This window comes from Oncorhynchus keta, chromosome 19, assembly GCF_023373465.1.
Source record: "Oncorhynchus keta strain PuntledgeMale-10-30-2019 chromosome 19, Oket_V2, whole genome shotgun sequence".
Classification (NCBI taxonomy): domain Eukaryota; kingdom Metazoa; phylum Chordata; class Actinopteri; order Salmoniformes; family Salmonidae; genus Oncorhynchus; species Oncorhynchus keta.
Window position 1 is genome coordinate 29,854,041 of NC_068439.1, and position 12,615 is coordinate 29,866,655.

Sequence of the window (12,615 nt, forward strand, 5' to 3'; positions counted from 1 at the left end):
AAAATCCAAATAACTTCACAGATCTTCATTGAAAAGGGTTTAAACACTGTTTCCCATGCTTGTTCAATGAACCATAAACAATTAATGAACATGCACTTGTGGAACGGTCAAAAGTTAGGACACTAAAGAAGCCGTTCTACCGTCTCTGAAAAACACCAAAAGAAAAATGCAGAGGGTCCCTGCTCATCTGCGTGAACATGCTTTAGGCATGCTGCAAGGAGGCATGAGGACTGTAGATGTGGCCAGGGCAATAAATTGCAATGTCCGTACTGTGAGACGCCTAAGACAGTGCTACAGGCAGACAGGACGGACAGCTGATCGTCCTCGCAGTGGCAGACCACACGTAACAACACCTGCACAGGATCAGTACATCTGAACATCACATCTGGGAGACAGGTACAGGATGGCAACAACAACTGCCCGAGTTACACCAGGAACGCACAATCCCTCCATCAATACTCAGACTGTCCGCAATAGGCTGAGAGAGGCTGGACTTGTAGGCCTGTTGTAAGGCAGGTCCTTACCAGACATCACCAGCAACAACGTCGCCTATGGGCACAAACCCACCATCGCTGGACCAGACAGGATTGACAAAAAGTGCTCTTCACTGACGAGTCGCGGTTTTGTCTCACCAGGGGTGATGGTCTGATTCGTGTTTATCATCGAAGGAATAAGCATTACACCGAGGCCTGTACTCTGGAGCGGGATCATTTTTGAGGTGGAGGGTCCGTCATGGTCTGGGGTGGTGTGTCACAGCATCATCGGACTGAACTTGTTGTCATTGTAGGCAATCTCAACGCTGTGCGTTACAGGGAAGACATCCTCCTCCCTCATAATTGCAGCATGCCTCATGTGGTACCCTTCCTGCAGGTTCATCCTGACATGATCCTCCAGCATGACAATGCCACCAGCCATACTGCTCGTTCTGTGCATGATTTCCTGAAAGACAGGAATGTCAGTGTTCTGCCATGGCCAGCGAAGAGCCCCTGATCTCAATCCCATTGAGACGTCTGGGACCTGTTGGATCGGAGGGTGAGGGCTGGGGCCATTCCCCCCAGAAATGTCTTGGAACTTGCAGGTGCCTTAGTGGAAGAGTGGGGTAACATCTCACAGCAAGAACTGGCAAATCTGGTGCAGTCCATGAGGAGATGCACTGCAGTACTTAATGCAGCTGTTGGCCACACCAGACACTGATTGTTACTTTTGATTTTGACCCCCCCTTTGTTCAGGGACACATTGTTCATTTTTTGTTAGTCACATGTCCGTGGAACTTGTTCAGTTTATGTCTCAGTTGTTGAATCTTGTTATGTTCATACAAATATTTACACGTTAAGTTTGCTGAAAATAAACGCAGTTGACAGTGAGAGGACGTTTCTTTTTCTTGCTGAGTTTATAGGATTTTATGCAATTGGTGGTTCTAATCCTGAATGCTGATTGGCTAAAACCGCTTTCCACCCAGTGTCTATTCCACAAATTACCACTGGCTAAATCTATGACGTAAAAATGCCTTTTTACTCTGTTCCATCTGACTGTGCAATCCACTGTCTCATCAGCCCAGCCAGACAATTTATAAATTTGATCTCCACTATAAAGATGTGATAATGGCGCCGGGGAGGGGATGGATGCCATTTCATGGGCTCTTAACTAACCATGCTATTTTGTTTGCATTGTTTGTAACATATTTTGTACATAATGTTGCTGCTAACAGCTCTTATGACATAAAAGAGCTTCTGTACATCAGAACACGATCACTCACCTTGAACTGGACAAATTATTTTTCTTTAATGGGTCGGATGAGAGGGATTTACTCCAGACACCCGACGAGGCCCTCTTCCCCATCATTCACAAGAGAAAAAGACAGATATCGTGGAAGGAGATCGGGGTGCCTTGTAAGGAACCGGCGACGAAAGGCAAATCTGCCTTTGCCAACGTACAATCGCTGGATAATAATGTGAACAAACGACAAGCATGTATATCCTACTACCGACGGGACATTAAAAACTGTAAAATCTTGTGTTTCACCGAGTCGTGGCTGAAAAATGACATGAATAACATACAGCTGGCGGGTTACTATATCGGCAGGATAGAATAGCAGCCTCTGGTGAGACAAATGGTGGCGGTCTATATATTTGTAAACAACAGCTGGTGCACGATATCTAAGGAAGTCTCAAGGTTTTGCTCGCTTGAGGTAGTCTCTCGTGATACGCTGTATACCACACTATCTACCAAGAGAGTTTTCAATTATATTCTTCGTAGATGTCTATTTACCACCACAAACCGATGCTGTCACTAAGACCGCACTCAATGAACTGCATACACTCGTAAGCAAACAGGAAACCGCTCATCCAGAGGGCGGCACTCCAAGTGGCCCGGGACTTTAACGCAGGGAAACTGAAATCCGTTTGACCTCATTTCTACCAGCATGTTAAATGTGCAACCAGAGGGGAAAAAACTCTAGGCCATCTTTACTCCAATCACAGAGATGCATACAAAGCTCTCCCTCGCCCTCGCCCTCCATTTGGCAAATCTGACCACAATTCTATTCTCCTGATTCCTGCTTACAAACAACATCTTAAGCAGGAAGCCTCAGTAACTCAGTCAATAAAAAAAGTGGTCAGGTGAAGCAGATGCTAAACTACAGGACTGTTTTGCTAGCACAGACTGGGATATGTTCCGTGATTCTTTCGATGGCATTGTGGACTACATCACATTAATGTCTGGCTTCATCAATAAGTGCATCGATGACTTCATCCCCACAGTGACTGTACGTACATACCCCAACAAGAAGCCATGGATAACAGGCAACATCCGCACTGAGCTAAAGGGTAGAGCTGCCGCTTTCAAGGAGCAGGACTCTAACCCAGAAGCTTATAAGAAATCCCGCTATGCCCTCCGACAAACCATTAAACAGGCAAAGCATTAATACAAGACTAAGATTGAATTGTACTACACCGGCTCCGATGCTCGTCGGATGTGGCAGGGCTTTGCAAACTATTACAGACTACAAAGGGAAGCACAGTCGTGAGCTACTCAGTGGCACGAGCCTACCAAAATCTAATCTATGCTCGATTTGAGGCAAGTAACACTGAAACATGTATGAGAGCATCAGCTGTTCCGGACGACTGTGTGATCACGCTCTCCGTAGCCAATGTGAGTAAGACCTTTAAACAGGTCAACCTTCACAAGAACGCAGGGCCCGGCCCAGGGTCAGGCTCCGAGCATGCGCTGACCAACTGGCCTTTTCAACCTCTCCTTGTCTGAGTCTGTAATACCAACATGTTTCAAGCAGACAACCATAGTCCCTGTGCCCAAGAACACTAAGGTACCCTGCCTAAATGACTACCGACCCGTAGCACACACGTCTGTATCCCTGAAGTGCTTTGAAAGGCTGGTCATGGCTCACACCAACACCATTATCCCAGAAACCCTATACCCACACTATTTTGCATACCGCCCCAAACAGATCCACAGATGATGCAATCTCTATTACACTCCACACTGCCCTTTCCAACCTGGACAAAAGGAACACCTATGTAAGAATGCTATTAATTGACTACAGCTCAGCATTCAACACCATAGTGCCCTCAAAGCTCTGCAACAGGATCCTGGACTTCCTGACGGGCCGCCCCCAGGTGGTAAGGGAAGGTAACAACATATCCCCTCCTGTACACCCTGTTCACTCATGACTGCACAGACAGGCACGACTCCAATCCCATCATTAAGTGTGCCAATGACAGTGGTAGGCCTGATCACAGACAACGACGAGGCAGCCTATAGGGAGGAGGTCAGAGACCTGGCCGTGTGGTGCCAGGTCAACAATCTCTCCCTCAGCGTGATCAAGACAAAGGAGATGATTGTGGACTACAAGAAAAGGAGGACCGAGCACACCCTCATTCTCATTGACCGGGCTGTAGTGGAGCAGGTTGAGAGTTTCAAGTTCCTTGGTGTCCACATCACCAACAAACTAACATGGTCCAAGCACACCAAGACAGTCATGAAGAGGGCGCGACAAAACCTATTCCCCCTCAGGAGACTGAAAAGATTTGGCATGGGTCCTCAGATCCTCAAAAGGTTCTACAGCTGCACCATCGTGAGCATCCTGACTGGTTGCATCACTGCCTGGTATGGCAACTACTCGGCCTCCGACCGCAAGGCACTACTAAGTGTAGTGCCAAGGGCGTTGTTAAAGGGGGAAAAACAGGAATGATTCAAGGGGCCCCTAAATGTTTAGAAAATTATTTGTTAATCATTTAAAAAATGTTAGACAAAAAATCTGTGATGACAATTATAACATATAACCATAATCAGATCAGGAATCTCTACCCAACCATCCCGTTTGTACCTCCCCATAATGCACATGGCTTGGTCCATTCTCCACGAGGAGAGAAAAACAAAATACAGCAGGTGTGACAGTTGCTCCGGCATGTATCCTAAGCATTCAGGAAAGATAACCACTATGCCCCCCTCAAAATCAGAAAAGGAAAGAAAGGAATCAGAGACAAATGCAGCCAAATTCAGGATAAAAAGAGCTACCACTACCAGCTATGGCTAGCTAATTAGCTATTGTTTAGATATTATTATAACTCTATTCCCCAATATTTGCGTGATATTTGTTAGCTAGCTAGACTAAAATTAAAACCTAACATGTAGCCTACCTATCCATACTGTAGATGCTACCACTACTACTGCTGTAGACAAAGATCCCAATATGTGTCTACTACATGAACTTGAAACAGCAGACCTTGGAGGTGAGGCAGTTATTTTGTAGCAGCTACAGCATAACTAGACCATTTTTTAATTGTAAAGTTAGGCACATGATGACCTAGACACACTTTCTTAGTAGGGTAACCTTTGTAGGAGTGAATATTAAACCCAACATTCCCTTTGTTTACTTCCTAGTGCCTTGAGAGCTCCAGGTAGGCAGAATCTCAGCAGAAAGCTGTCAGACAGACTCTGATGCAGAGGAGAGCAGGGAGAGGAAGAGGATTTAAAGAGTAGCAGCAATGCCAGTGAAGGACTGACAGAAGAGATTGAACAAGCAAGTAATAAGGGAAAGGAAGAGTATGGACAGATTTGAAGTGAGGAAGATGAGGTTTTAGATGAACCAGTATTGTAGTCAGAGACAGTACAAGACCATGATTGAGAAGCCATTGTTTCCAGACTAGCCAACAGGTGTGGTGAGGAGACAGAACTGTATGAAATCATCCCCCCAGACTCAGAAGGCAAGCCATTCCCCAACTATTTACAGTACAGTAAGTCAGCAAATGGAAGAGAAAAGGTGTAGAGAGACTGGCTTATTTGTGTAAAGGAATTATTATATTGCATTCCATGTGTTCTTTTTTCTCATGAGCAAGGTTAACCTTCACCCAGTTCTCTGAATAGTAAGGATGGCTATAAGGATGGCTATAAGATATCATCAGTGAAATGGCGAAGAATGTTTGGCAAACTACCAGAGCATGAGGATGGTGTCTCACAAGAACTGTTACTGGAAATGGTTATCACTGCATTGTCGGAACTAGAAGCACAAGCATTTCGCTACACTCGCATTAACATCTGCTAACCATGTGTATGTGACAAATAAAATTTGATTTGATTTGAATCTGCAGCAAACCGTAACAACAGCTACAGGTATAGACAGTCAGCTACAGGTATAGACAGTCAGCTACAGGTATAGACAGTCAGCTGCAGGTATAGACAGTCAGCTGCAGGTATAGACAGTCAGCTGCAGGTATAGACAGTCAGCTACAGGTATAGACAGTCAGCTGCAGGTATAGACATTCAGCTACAGGTATAGACAGTCAGCTGCAGGTATAGACAGTCAGCTGCAGGTATAGACAGTCAGCTACAGGTATAGACAGTCAGCTACAGGTATAGACAGTCAGCTGCAGGTATAGACAGTCAGCTGCAGGTATAGACAGTCAGCTGCGGGTATAGACAGTCAGCTGCAGGTATAGACAGTCAGCTACAGGTATAGACAGTCAGCTACAGGTATAGACAGTCAGCTGCAGGTATAGACAGTCAGCTGCAGGTATAGACAGTCAGCTGCGGGTATAGACAGTCAGCTGCAGGTATAGACAGTCAGCTGCAGGTATAGACAGTCAGCTGCAGGTATAGACAGTCAGCTGCGGGTATAGACAGTCAGCTGCAGAAACAAATTCAGTCAGAAATGTATAAAAACAGAGACTTCTAGAAAGGATTGTGGATGTGACACTGTTCTTAGCATCTAGGATTCTGCCATTCTGGGGGAAAATCACTCAATCTTGAGGATGTGCATAATGGTCATTACCTAGGCTTACTGGAACTGTTGTCAAATTATGACCCGCTATTACGTCAGCACTTACAGAAAGTCAGGGACAAAAAGAAAGGAGCACGACTGACTCATTACCTCAGCTCTGAGAGCCCAAACGAGTTCATAGGAATATGTGGTCCAAGGGTTTTGAAAACAATACTTCATGAAAGAGAAGATGCGATCTATTACTCAGTTATATATGATGCAACTCCAGACATTTCCCATACTGGGCTAAATGTATTATTGCTGAGATATGTACACGAAGATAAAGTTCAGGGAACAGGTGAATGGGAAATAATTGAACGTTTTCTTGAATTAAAATACTTTGCTAGTTAGACAGGCAGTGACATTTCTGAAATGATTTTGAGTGCATTGGAAGGGCATGGTATTGACATAGCAGACTGACATGGTCAAGGCTATGGTGTCAGGGGAAGTGAAGGGAGTTCAAGCACACATACTGCAAAATAATCCACTGGCCACATACTCACCTTGTGCCTCCCATACTCACCTTGTGCCTCCCATACTCACCTTGTGCCTCCCATACTCACCTTGTGCCTCCCATACTCACCTTGTGCCTCCCATACTCACCTTGTGCCTCCCATACTCACCTTGTGCCTCCCATACTCACCTTGTGCCTCCCATACTCACCTTGCGCCTCCCATACTCACCTTGCGCCTCCCATACTCACCTTGTGCCTCCCATACTCACCTTGTGCCTCCCATACTCAATCTTGAGGGTGTACATGCAGCTCACATGCAGCTCAGTCGTGCCAAGAAGTATCAACCTATTTTGGCTGTGTGAGTCGTCTTTACAATCTGTTCAGTTCCAGCCCAGAGTGATGGCCATTCAAGGAAAAGACTGGCTGCTGTCAGACACACGATGGAGTGCACGTATTGCTGCGGTCCGACCAGTGGCAACTCATTTACCGTCTATCGTCAAGGCCCTAGACATGCTTCTTGCTAGCTGCAGCCTGACAAACTAAGCCAAATCTGAGGCAAAAGGTCTGAAAAGCTACTTCATGTCTTTCAAGGCAATTTTCCCGCTCACTTTCTGGGTAAACGTTTTGCAGTGTATTGAGAATAGAAGCCTAATTCTTCAGTCAGGAAATAATTCTCTGGACACTGAAACAGCTCACATTAAGGCAGTACAGAAAGAAATACAGGCTCTGTGTAATCAATGGGACGCTCTTCTGGCAGAAGCCTCCATGGTGGCAAATGAAATTGGTGGAACTACTCAGTTTCTCAGTGAACAGAGGAACTGCCAGAAAAAAAGAAAACATTTCCCTGATGAGACTGAAGATGACATAGCAAACGAACAGAAGTTAGACGCAGGATTTCTCAAAACAGTGTTTTATGTGGCTCTGGATAGTATAATCAGTCATTCGGACATGCGCTTCCACACGATTGCAGCTATATACGATGAGTTTCACCAATACTTACATTTAGGAAAATGACTGAAAACCAAATGCCAAATGTATGTATATTGCCACAAATTGAGAAACAAGAACTCCAAAGATCTCACAGATGGATTTGAAAATGAAGTGCCAGTTTAAAGACGTTATACAGAGCCTTGCAAAAGTACTCAACCCCCCCTTGGCGTTTTTCCTATTTTGTTGCATTACAACATGTCATTGAAATAGGTTTTTATTTGATTTTCATGCAATGGACATACACAAAATAGTCCAAATTGGTGAAGTAAAATTTAAAAAAAAATCTTGTTAAAAAATATATAAAATAATAACAAATGGAAAAGTGGTGCTTGCATATGTATTTTGCTATGATTTTTGCTATGAAGACCCTAAATAAGATCTGATGCAACCAATTACCTTCAGAAGTCACCTAATTAATTAAATAAAGTCCACCTGTGCTCAATCTAAGTGTCAAATGACCTGTCATATGATCTCAATATATATACACCTGTTCTGAAAGGCCACAGAGTCTGCAACACCACTAAGCAAGGGGCACCACCAAGCAAGCACCACCATGAAGACCAAGGAGCTCGCCAAACAGGTCAGGGACTAAGTTGTGGAGAAGTACAGATCAGGGTTGAGTTAAATAAAAATATCAGAAACTTTGAACATCCCACAGAGCACCATTAAATCCATTATTAAAATATTTAAAGAATATGGCACCACAACAAGCCCACCAAAACTCACGGACCAGGCAAAGAGCATTAATCAGAGAGGCAACAAAGAGACCAAAGATTACACTGAAGGAGCTGCAAAGCTCCACAGCAGAGATTGGAGTTTCTGTCCATAGGACCACTTTAAGCCGTACACTCCACAGAGCTGGGCTTTACGAAAGAGTGGCCTAAAAAAAAAATGTTGCTTAAGAAAAAAATAAGCAAACAAGTTTGGTGTTCGCCAAAAGGCATGTGGGAGACTCCCCAAACATATGGAAGAAGGTACTCTGGTCAGATGAGACTAAAATTGAGCTTTTTGGCCATCAAGGAAAACACTATGTTTGGCACAAACCCAACACCTCTCATCACCTCGAGAGCACTATCCCCACAGTGAAGCATGGTGGTGGCAGCCTCATGCTGTGGGGATGTTTTTCATCGGCAGGGACTTTGAAACTGGTCAGAATTGAAGGAATGATGGATGGCGCTAACTACAGGGAAATTCTTGAGGGAAACCTGTTTCAGACTTTCAGAGATGTGAGACTGGGACGGAGGTTCAACTTCCAGCAGGACAATGCCCCTAAGCATACTGCTAAAGCAACACTCGAGTGGTTTAAAGGGGAAACATTTAAATGTCTTGGAATGGCCTAGTCAAAGCCCAGACCTCAATCCAATGGAGAATATGTGGTATGACTAAAATATTGCTGTACACCAGTAGGAACCCATCCAACTTGAAGGAGCTGGAGTAGTTTTACCTTGAAGAATGGGCAAGAACCCCAGTGGCTAGATGTGCCAAGCTTATAGAGACATACCCCAAGAGACTTGCAGCTGTAATTGCTGCAAAAGGTGGCTCTACAAAGAATTGACTTTGGGGGAGTGAACAGTTATGTACACTGAAGTTTTCAGTTTTTTCATCTTATTTCTTGTTTGTTTCACAATCAAAAGTATTTTGTATCTTCAAAGTAGTAGGCATGTTGTGTAAATTAAATGATACAACCCCCCCCCCCCTAAAATCTATTTTAATTCCAATTTTTAAGGCAACAAAATAGGAAAGATGCCAAGGAGGTGAATACTTTGGCAAGGCACTGTATATTGCCCCTTTTTCAGATGTTTTTTCTCATGTAAATGCCATCCCCAAGATGCAGCTACAGAGCATTTTTGCAGAGGTGTGCATTGCACTGCAAATCTTCTGTACAATGCCTGTAACCGTTGCTGGAGGTGAACGTGCCTTCAGTAAGCTGAAACTTATAAAGAACTATCTAAGATCCACTATGTGCCAAGACAGGTTGAACAGCCTTGCCATCCTTTCAAATGAAAACCAGTTTGCTAGAAAATGTTACTTTAATGACATTATAAACAAGAAGGCTCAGCGATGGGCTCTTGGTGCAGTGGAACCTCTGAGTTTTGTTTACAGGGAACAAACACAAGGACAAATGCCTTAACTTGTTCTACCCAAGCCTGCCCGGGGACGGGCAAAATACTGTTTCAGAGGATCTTCTGCTATGGTTTATCTCCTGTTGAACTTACTCGGAAATGCCCACATAATGTCTTGACACAACAGTTGCAGTTTCACAGATTCTTGTTCTCTGTAGGTACCACATTGATGCCTGCAGTTGACATAGTTCAGGATTTATTTTTATTTTGGTTATGTAGGCATATATTTAGGAATTATGCATGAGGCTGTCACGAGTCCTACCGAAGGTGGCTCCCCTTCCCATTCGGGTGGCGCTTGGCGGTCGTCGTCACCAGCCTACTAGCTGCCACTGATTTCTTTCCTACCCCTCCTTGTGTGTTTATTGGTATCACCTGTTTTAGTTTGTTGTAATTAGTTGGGCTTTATTAGTCAGCCGGCCCGCCCATTTCTTTGTGCGGGATTGATTATTGTAACCCTGGTGTTTGTTATTGTCGAACATGTTGGTTTATGTTTGTGTATAGTGCTGGACTGTTTCGTTCCCCGTGTCTGGGACATTTTGTTTTGAGCACCCAGTGTTTAGTGGCGTGGCCGTGGGTCACCGTGTGTGCATTAAAGGAGCACTATATTGAACTCTCTGTTTTCCTACGCCTGACTTCCCACTCACGACACCCAGTACCTTACAGAGGCAGAAAAGGGTTAGCCTTGTTTATAAGAATTGGTAATAAATTATTTATCTGAAACATGGCTCATTGGTAAATTCTTCATTAAAACTGACGACAATTAAAAAACAAGTCACCAATTGTGTAGTTATTTATAATAAAGCATCATGAAAATTTCATGACAGACAGTTTTTGTTAACATTAGGAACCAATTTTGTTTTGCAATACTGTTAATATAGGCAAAGGATGAAGATAGAAACTAGAATCTGCACAATTGTAGTATAGAGCAGCAGACGCTTATAGTTAGTACATGTAATAACACATTGTTCAGTACCTGAATGTCACAAAGCTGATGTCACAAAGTGCTTTACAGAATCCCAGCCTAAAACCACAAAGAGCAAGCAATGCAGGTGTAGAAGCACAGTGGCTAGGAAAAACTCCCTAGAAAGGCAGGAACCTAGGAAGAAACCTCTTCTGGCTGTGCCGGGTGGAGATTATAACAGAACATGGCCAAGATGTTAAAATGTTCATAGATGACCAGCAGGGTCAAATAATAATAATCACAGTGGTTGAGAGCCTGCAACAAGTCAGCACCTCAGGAGTAAATGTCAGTTGGATTTTCATAGCCAATCATTCACGGTATCTCTACCGCTCCTGATGTCTCTAGAGAGTTGAAAACAGCAGGTCTGGGACAGGTAGCACGTCCGGTGGACAGGTCAGGATTCCATAGCCGCAGGCAGAACAGTTGACACTGGAGCAGCAGCAGGTGGACTGGGAACAGCAAGGAGCCATCATGTCAGGTAGTCCTGAGGCATGGTCCTAGGGCTCAGGTCCTCCGAGAGAAAGAAAGAGAGAAAGAGAGAATTAGAGAGAGCATATTTAAATTCACACAAGACACCGGATAAGACAGGAGCAGTACTCCAGATATAACAGACTGACCCTAGCCCCCCGACACATAAACTACAGCAGCATAAATACTGGAGGCTGAGACAGCAGGGGTCAGGAGACACTGTGGCCCCATCCGATGATACCTCCGGACAGGGCCAAACAGGAAGGATATAACCCCACCCACTTTGCCAAAGCACAGCCCCCACACCACTAGAGGGATATCTTCAACCACCAACTTACCATCCTGAGACAAAGTTGAGTATAGCCCACAAATATCTCCACCACGGCACAACCCAAGGGGGGGAGCCAACCCAGACAGGAAGATCACATCAGTGACTCAACCCACTCAAGTGACGCACCCCTCCTAGGGACAGCATGAAAGAGCCCTAGTAAGCCAGTGACTCAGCCCCTGTAATAGGGTTAGAGGCAGGGAATCCCAGTGGAAAGAGGGGAACCGGCCAGGCAGAGACAAAGTTGGTTGCCAACTGCCATTGGAGAATTTGTCCTCAGAGATAAACATTGGGTTGTTACTTTACCTGAAATACATATGGTCCTTTTCATTGCTGGATATTTGTAGAATTTCTACCCATTTTGAATAATTCGAAATTGTGTGTTCTCTACACTGACAATTAATCGATAGATAAAAAGTCCAAACCTAGTTCGTTTTAAGTTTGTTTTCATTGATTAATCTGTCCTCTTTCATCTTTCTTCTTGTGATTTTATATGGCAGTTGGCAACCAACTTTAAGGTACATTACCACCACCAACTGGACTGGAGTGTGGACCTCATTCATCTTTTAATCACCCACATAGCTACATCAGAGATGTTTATACTAGCCCAAGATAGACCACAGCCTGTCATTTCCAAAGGGAGCAAATGAATCATTATGGGCCGAACAAGCAAGGCGGGCAGAGCCAAGCACGAGATAGTTTTAGAAACAAAGAATAATATTGAGATCAAATGTTTCATTGATGAAAAAACGAGCAGAATGTCGGTGAAAATCCATCTCGCCCCATCTCCCACTGCCGACCATTGAGCTTCCTCAAACCATCATATTTGATAGTGAGTGGAAACGCCAACCAGATGCTTCACGTTTATACATCTGCCAAAATATCTGTCTCATTGATGTATCTGTGGTTATATGCTTGTAAAAACCAATGAGTAGATGGGAGAGGCGGGATTTCAGGGCGTCAAGTGAACCAAGTTCTATTTTTAGAGACTGGCTAGCAGTTTGGATTAAATGATTG